This window comes from Lampris incognitus, chromosome 7 (assembly GCF_029633865.1).
Source record: "Lampris incognitus isolate fLamInc1 chromosome 7, fLamInc1.hap2, whole genome shotgun sequence".
Taxonomy (NCBI): Eukaryota; Metazoa; Chordata; class Actinopteri; order Lampriformes; family Lampridae; genus Lampris; species Lampris incognitus.
Genome location: NC_079217.1, coordinates 21,097,886 through 21,106,745, shown reverse-complemented (window position 1 = coordinate 21,106,745; position 8,860 = coordinate 21,097,886).

The following is an 8,860-nucleotide window of genomic DNA, read 5'->3' as shown; positions in this document are numbered from 1 at the left end:
CCATCTTTTAAGATCCGTTTCTTTGCAAATCTTTTTTTTCCTCCCCCATAAGGCGTCTGAAAAGTTGAATCTTCTGCGCATGTCTTTTCCCCCTCCCGACTCCCTTTGACTGTAGTGTAAATCACGTCCCCACCTTACTTGCGACCTTTCACATCCTCCGTTCAATTCCAAACTGCCTAACCCCTGCCTCCATACCCGCCAACCCAATTCACCTCCCAAGTATCAAACGTATTTTATTTCGAGGCGTCCAAACAATCTCTCTTATCGGTGTGCAGCAGGAGTGCTGAACTGGAAGGACTGCAGCCTGCAGTAAAAAGCCCAACGGTTGTTGACACGGGCCAGTATGAAGCCCGTAGATTGGACGGTTGCGTTTATCGCACCGCCCACAACACGGAAGCGATAAACTGCACCCAACACGGACACCGTCCACAGGCAGACAAGGAGGACTAAGTCCGAAACTCTGAATTATCTTTGCATGTGTTTTGCAAGTGCTGAAACTGATGGGCTAACCCAGTCTTGACCAGGGTTTGTAACCTCAGCTGATCTGTGTAACCCCCTTTCCCCTCTCCTCCCACGCTCTCCGTGGTAAGGCGAATCTTATTTTGAGGGCAGGATGACGTTGCATCCTGGTACCTGCCCCCCCCCAAACACACTCCCCTTCCCACCCCCTTTGCAAGAGACAATTTAGCATCCTTTTGGGCATGGCTTGCTGAGTACGCCAAACTATTTATCCCTGTCACTACCAATTATGAGCAAATGCTGGAATGTCTTTAAAAGTGACAGGACATAGTAGTATTTTAAAGTAACAAAATTTGAAAAAAAAAAAGCTTTGTCAAAAATGTTATGACAGAAATGATATGCTTTTACCGTACTAGTTTTCTATCATTCAACACGTTGTTGTTCATATTATCCCAAATATCATTACAATGGACATCTGCCATGTTGATATAATATTGTAACGATCACGGATGAATAGGCTCGGTAGCCCTTGGCTAGCGGGTCGGACCCTTTAGTCGACTGGTTAACGTTGTCGTTACTTCTGACACCAATGCAGCGAATTGGGGGGGCAGTCCGGGAACCGCCGCAGCCGGGACGTGAACCCGTGTCTCCCACTCCGCAAGCGACGTTAACCAGTCGACTAAAGGGTCCGACCCGTTAGCCAAGGGCTACCGAGCCTATTCATCCGTGATCGTTACAATATAAATACCGGGCGACGGTTTTCTTTGGTTTCGTGGATTCCGACACCGGAAGACACGAGAACTTTGGGGTCGTCTCCAAGAGGACATCCACACAGCAGCAGCAGCAGCAGCAGCAGCAGCAGCAGCAGCAGCAGCAGCAGCAGGCGTGGCAACAAAAACAAAACACACATAGAATGTTCCAGAAGCGGCCCTTTGGCGGGAAAGTGTTAGTCGGTGGGAAATGCTTGCCCGGAAGCCGGGAAGCTAGTTTTTCGGCGGGAAGGTTGGTCGTTGCATTGAAGATTTTCTATATTTTTGTATGCGTTGTCTTGCTTTGATCTCTTTGCCTCCGCGGCGTGCCAGTGTATGTGATTTTTGCACGAAGCTAACGTGGCTGTCGATTTCTCCTTTCTTCGTTATCACTGTGTGATATAGTCTACTGGGAAAAAAACACACAAAAAATACAAATGTGAACAGAATTTTTTTTTCTTTTTTTAAAAATCTTTGATTTCAAAAAGAGGATACTGTGATAACGTTTGTTATTGTCATTGTCATGATCCTCACAGTGAGCTTGTTTTCCGTTCAAATTTCTACTGCTCTTCTTTTTCTTTTTTTCCTCTCATACTGATTCCTGAAAAGCCTTGCCTTCTATTCTATATTTTTCCTCTTTTCTAAGATAAAGTTAAGATATCTTTTTTTTGCAAAAGATGTTTTGCAAAAGGGCATGTTTATTTGAGTCATCCGGTCATCTCCATCTCCACGGTAACGCGAGGAGCGCCGCTGGGGTTCTCTCAGAGGGACTGTCATTCATACAACTCAGGAAATCCCATTGGACTAGAGCATCGGTGTGTCCCGCCCACACACACAACAGCAGCGAATCACTTTGTCTCTCATCCTCTTATCCGGCGTGCTTGTGCGTGTTTGCGAGAGAGGAAGAGAATGAGAAAGAATAGTGCGCATAGTTATTTTCTACAAATAATTAAAGCACAGATGAAGTCCTTGTTTCCCTCTTTGACCCTGTATCTGATTATTTAGGAACGCCTCAGTTTGTGTGTGTGTGTGAGAGAGAGAGAGTGTGCGTGTGTGCGTTTATCTGCAGTTGTGTGTCCGAGGATGTTTCGGTACGGGCTTGTTTGTGTTGCAGTATTGTAAGATGTCAGCAGGCTGATCAAGCTTGCGTTGTATATCCATTCCAAAACAACCCTTCTAATGCAGCAACTCCCTTTAACAGTGTCTGGTGTAGCGGAGCTTTCATCGGAGGTTCACTTTTCATGGTGCTGTTCGGCTGAAGCGAGAGATAATTAAAAGTAAAAAAAAAAAACAACCGTAGAAAACTGATAATGGCATTTCACTGTAGTGTAACTAAGTGTTCAAATGAAGCGTGAGTTACACTCTTTTTGGATTCTGATATCTACGTCGGTGTCGACCTAAGACCACACACATATCCGCAGAGTCCTACACAGAGCAGTTAGGAGAGACAGCGTCAACTCAGGGGGAACCATAAACGCTGTGCCTTTCATCAGCCACCTTTGACCTCCCCAAAGTTTCATCGCCGCCATCAAGTCCCGCATGCCGGCTCCTCGTCTCTCCGCTATCGCGCACTTTTGCCACAGCTCGACGTGAAAGCGTCAGTTGTTCTCCATCATATGACTAAGAGCGCTACCGAAAATCAAACGGCTACAAAAGTTCGCTCACTGAGCCCCCCGACACCCCCCACCCCACCCCATCCGAAGCAAGTGAAACTTATCTTCAGCTTGGTCAAAGGTCAGCTGAGCCTTAAGCGCTTTGATATCCTGTTACACCCCCCCTCCTCTTTTCTGTGCATTTTCCATTGCGTGCTGAGGTTTCTGTTTTTGGAGTGCTGCTATATCTCCTTCCAGGGGCGGTTTGCATCGCTGTCCTGTCGGCTGACATGAGAGCCGAGTGATGTGCGCAAGGCGAGTTTGTGCTTTTGTCCCGCCGCCGTGACGTGAGGGTGGCATTGTTCACTACTTCTATTTATCAGTGCACTCTGTCCGCTGCGCATTCTTCCTCCCTCTGTGTCTCTCAGAGTGCCCCTCTGGCACTGCGTGTGTGTGTGCGCGTGTGCATGCGTGTGCATGCGTGTTTTTGAGAGAGAAACCGGGCACCTTGGTCTTACAGGTTTTTCATTCACACAGCTCTCTGTCTCTCCTCCCTGTCAGCTTGTCATTTTTCTTTCATATCTCTGTCCTCTGTCCTCTCTCTCCATTCGTCCTCCCAGCTCTCCTTTGTCTCCGTCTTTTTCTCTTTGCATGCGCTTGTGTTGTGTTTGCTCTGCTCCCCCCCCCGCCCCCGCTCTCCATCTCTCTATCCCTCTCTCTCTCTCTCCCCCTCTGACTCCGTGATCATCCTTGCCCACAGGAGGTGTATTACGTAACTAAGAGGACGTCTGAGTGTTACCTTTGTCAGCAGGCAATTAGCCTGTAATTATGAAATTGCCTGACGAACAGGAGATGTGTATCTCTTCTGTCAGTTTTTATTTCCCCTGGCTTCCCCCCCATCACTCTGCCTCTAGCTTCTTTCCGTTTCATCTAACCCCCCCCTCCCCAAAAATTTTTTTTCTAAGCCAAATCTTTTTAGCTAAACAGTTACAGAAACTGTTTTTAGTGGGCCTGATGAGTGATGAATGAAGTGTGGAGGAGCTTCATCATCTCTGTCCGGCCCAAAGTGGGGCATTTTGCTTTCCACCAACCGGTTTAAAGTGGAGTGTCCCCCTGTCCTTGGATAAGGCAGATGGCTTTTGGAGTGAAGCATGTCCTTCTTGTGTGTGTGTGTGTGTGTGTGTGCACGTGTGTGTGCGTGTGTGTGTGGCCTGTTGCTTGAGGCAAGTACTGACACTGGATGCTTATCAGAGAAAATTGCTCTCTTGACTGCTCCAGATTCTGTGTGTGTGTGTGTTTGTGTGTGTGTGTGTGTGTGTGTGTGTGTGTGTGTGTGTGTGTGTGTGTGTGTGTGTGTGCGTGTGTGTGTGTGTGTGGGTGCACGATAGCAGCAGGAGACCCATGTACTATAAAAAGACATCAAAACATCTGTCAAACGGTGCCGAGCCAGGACGGCTGCATGAATATTCAGTTGGTGACGGTGCCCCCGTCACCCTATAGTCAAGTCACTGATTTAGAACAAAGCTTAAGAGCCAGGAAGCCACTCCTGCCACACTCCTCAGCTCCCTCAAGGCAAACGTCAGGACACAGCCAGCATACAGATCTTAGAAACTCCTTTCTAAAGCCACCATAGGATGTAGAGCGGCATCCAGAGAGGGTACGCACACACACACACACACACACACACACACACACACACACAAACACACACACACACACACACACAGTCTGAGTTTAACTCATATCAGCCTTTGGCCTTGTTGTGGGTCAATTTAAAAACCAACTACAATTCTTTGGTGTATGGGTGGGCAGTGACGCCAAGGACTTCGATCAAGCACACACACACACACACACACACACACACACACACACACACACACACACACACACACACACAATGTGTTACTTGAAGAAGTAAAAAAAAAAACAAGTTAATTTTTTTCCCCCAGCTGGTATCACACAACACACACACACACACACACACACACACACACACACACACACACACACACACACACACACACACACACACACACACACACACACGCGTAGAGAAGAAGAAAAGCTTTTGAGAGCAGAGAGCAAAGCCATAACATGCACCCTCCTCCCTACATTAGACAGACACACTATGAACTAACAGGGTATAGAGACATAGCTGACCCAAAATGAATGTACTGTCCCATTGTCACCTAACCATTGTGAAACGCATTATGTATCCTCATCGGCATTAACTATTTACACACACACACACACACACACACACACACACACACACACACACACACACACACACACACACACGCAAAAAGCACACACACACACGCATACATTCAAAACACTTCCTCTGAGAATTTATCCATTTTCCTTTAATTCTTCGGTATTTCCTTCCTCTTTTAGCTGAATGTAATTGTTGGAAAAATTGCCACCTTGCATTTGGAAAATGAATTTACCTTTCTTTTTTTCGCTGCATCCGATCTGATTTCGAGTTAATAAAATATTAGTGTTCTTTGCAAAAACATCATCTGGTGCTGTGTGGTCACTTTGGTGCTGTATGTGCCCGCTCTTATGGGAAGTGGCGGGTGATGGGAGAAGAGTCAAAGCGGCCGGATTCTTGGAAAGCACTCCATAAATCTCACTGGGTTCCGGGAAGGTGTCACATGATTAGGATTGGATAGCCTGCCTTTACATTAGTTCACCTCATTTAGAACTGTTACAGAACCATCTACAGACCGCTGACGAAGTCCTTACACCCTCTTCTATGGTCGGAAATTGCACCGCTTGCGCTCGGCGCGTGCGCGCGCACACGCGCATGCGTACACACGCACATACTCAAAGGCCTCTGCAATTAGCTCAGTGATAAGACGGTATCATCATTCCATTTTATAACGTTACAAGGGCCACCACAAAGCACCGGAAGTCGAGAAAGTAACAGTGCGAAGCCTCGCTAGTCATTGTGATCCAGGCAACATTAAGCGTTTCAGTTCTTTTCCATACCATAATGGTCGCAGGCAGCTGGGTAATCCATCACTGGGGGGTAGAAAGGGATGGGAGGACAACAACAGAGCGTGAAAGGATAGAGTTCCAGTCCGTGTTGGTGTGCGTCATCATGTGATCTTATAATTACCCGCCAAAAAAGTCAGCTATCAAGTCTGTCACGGTACATATGGGTTATACGGCTTCCGTTTGTCACCACCGAATCAAAATGATTCGTCATCCTTCATGTGCCCCTCTCCTCCGCGTGACAGACTGCTGTCTGCTATAGGGAGAGGGTGGGCGCACTGTCTACCCGGGGTCTACAGGTTTAAAATACTGTAATATGGCCAACCTCTGCACTCGGGTTGTAAGGTTTACTTTGAGCTGTTTGTATGTAATATGCATGACAGAATATGAGTTATATGTAAGAAAGTACATCTGTCTGAACCTGGGTCCAATAGCCAAATTGGGCGTCGAAACTAGAGTGATTCACACATGCACACAGGGTTTGACTTTTCACTCTGTGTCATATATCTAATCTGCTCACATTTGACTATACAAGGGAAACCAAACGGAATTGATTATTCTCTGTTTAGGTGTCAGTGACAAAATAGGACGCACAATGAGTAGGTGTCGGTTGTCATGCATGTGGGCTATTCCAGGCTTCCTGCCATGTGAGAAGGCTGTGGGATGATGCTTAATCTAAAAGGCATTTATGAGACTGGGCCCTGACTGGCTGCACCACAGACAATGAATTCAAACCGACCAACCATTAGCAAATGCCAACAACTATCTATCAGTCTGTGTTTGAAAGCGATGTTTCCGTAGCTGTTTTATTGCTGGTCCAAATGAGGGACAATGTGCTGTCTTTCTCCAGTGTTATTGGGTACAGTTGTTTTGCTTTTTATTTCCCCCATATCTTTTGCCTGTGTTCATTAGCGTGGGAAGGAAGGGGAGGCGGGCTACAGCTCCCCCTATTAATGGTTGCAACCCCCCCGCCCCAGTAGTGGCAGGTGGCTGTGTAACATCTAGCCCCAACAGTATGCCTAACTTTTCCTAACGTACAAATGCAAAAGAAATAAATAAATACAACATACCTTTTTTAAACAGTGCGCTGGGGCTGCGTGGAATGTACATTTTTAATAATAAAGTGAGTAAACGCTCCGTTCCTGATTTGCTACACACGCGCCAAACAATACAATGACGTCATACTGCGGCGACCGGGGGAAGCGGTCGCTCTGGTTGTGCGCCGTGGGAGCGCAATGGCTGATGGGACTGTTGAAGTGTTTTAGTGATGTGGTGTTGTTGTTTTGGGGGTTCGACTGAGACTAAGTAGGGAGACCGTTTACTGACTGACTGTAGGACCAATGTCGCCGCTTGGGACCAGAACCGACAACAACGTATCGATGTTGTCGGTTCTGGTCCGTTCTGGCCGGCGTGAGTAAAAGAGCACTCCCGGGGTCGTTCTGTGTACGGGTTGCGATTAAAAAGAGATGTCTGCCCCTCGACTCATTCTTCCACGCCGGCTCGCCACACTACTTTTCGTTTTAGTTGGCAGCCCCCCTGTCATCCCAGTTTCCCGCCAAGTGTTGAGTTAGAAGTGACGTCATGTTCTACACCCAGGAGACTGCGTCGGCGTTGCCTGTCAATCCCAGAGGGGGAACACGTCTCCTGTGGGGAGTTTCCACCTATTTCTAAATCACTGGCCAGAAACCAAAAGGGCTACTCTTAAAAAAAAAATCCAAATGCCAGTGGGAGCTGAGAGCTGACGGAGATCGGTACAGTTGGACGATCATAAATAAATAAAATAGGTAAAAAATAAACTTGAAAAGAGTTCATATCGGAGATCAGCGAAGGAGTTAAGTTAAGAATAGCTAAGCTGCTAACTTCTCTCAACCCTCTTTCGGCAGCAGCGTTTGCTAGATTTTATTGGAGTTAATTTGACATTTACTTTGTTGCTGTTTTTCTTTTCCCATTTCACTGCTCTTATCAGTCGCAGGCCAGTTTTTCTCTCTTTTTGTTGTGCAGCAAAGCACTACATGAAAAACGGCTCCCTCCTTATTTTCGTTTGTGAAGGGAACATATGTCAGAACATTGCTTGTGAGCAGACAAACAGCAAAGTGGAGATAGCATAGATTTTGCTGTGTGCACTGGCTTACCAATCATGGCAGAAGAATATCTCAGGTGTGTGTGTGTGGGGGAGGGTCAGATGTCATTTTTCATAATCTATCATTCATAAAACACACTTACTATAAATGCATTAGTTGCACAGTCCCGAATGTCATTGTTAACATGAACCGCAGCCTGGTTTGGAGATCAACTGTGTTGCAAAAATGAAAATGCCATCGCAATTAAAGCCTGAAGCGCAACAGTCTCCATTTTCTGGTCTATTTTATGCAGAAAAAAAATGCATTCGGTTTTGTCCAGGACTCCTCCCCTCAGGTCTCACACTCCATTTCAGATTTGAACTTTAAAGTGTATCTATTATTCCATTAGTAGGTAAGCAGAGCTCAAATGGATAATTTTCTCTTGTATTATTGATGAAGTGTTCACATTGTATGCATGGCCAGTTTGAAGACCTGACTGCAAACGGTTAGGCTATCTCTTCTCACATACTGAAACCATCTTCTAGAAGACTCCTTGAGCCTTATCTGTGCTACTTTTTGCTGTGTGTGTGTGTGTGTGTGTGTGTGTGTGTGTGTGTGTGTGTGTGTGTGTGTGTGTGTGTGTGTGTGTGTGTGTGTGTGTGTGTGTGTGTGTGTGTGTGTGTGTGTGTGTGTGTAAGTGAGGGCGTCTCTGCTACTTATCAGTTTGTCCGTTACATTCTTGGCTCCGGTGGTTGAGTACACGGCCTTGTATGGAGAGGTGAAGTGGGTTCTACGACCTGGATTGTGCCCTACTGGCCCACAATGCAGTAGGACACTATAAAAGCAGACAATGAGAGCCTAGAGAGTCTGTGAGAGCGGGTAAGCAGCTTTGGGTTCTCCACTGCTCTGAGAGCATACTGGCAGTATTTCCACAAAGGCAACTTAACACATTTCCTGTGTTCTGGGCAAGGCAGGCAGAACCAGCACCGTAACCTTCAAT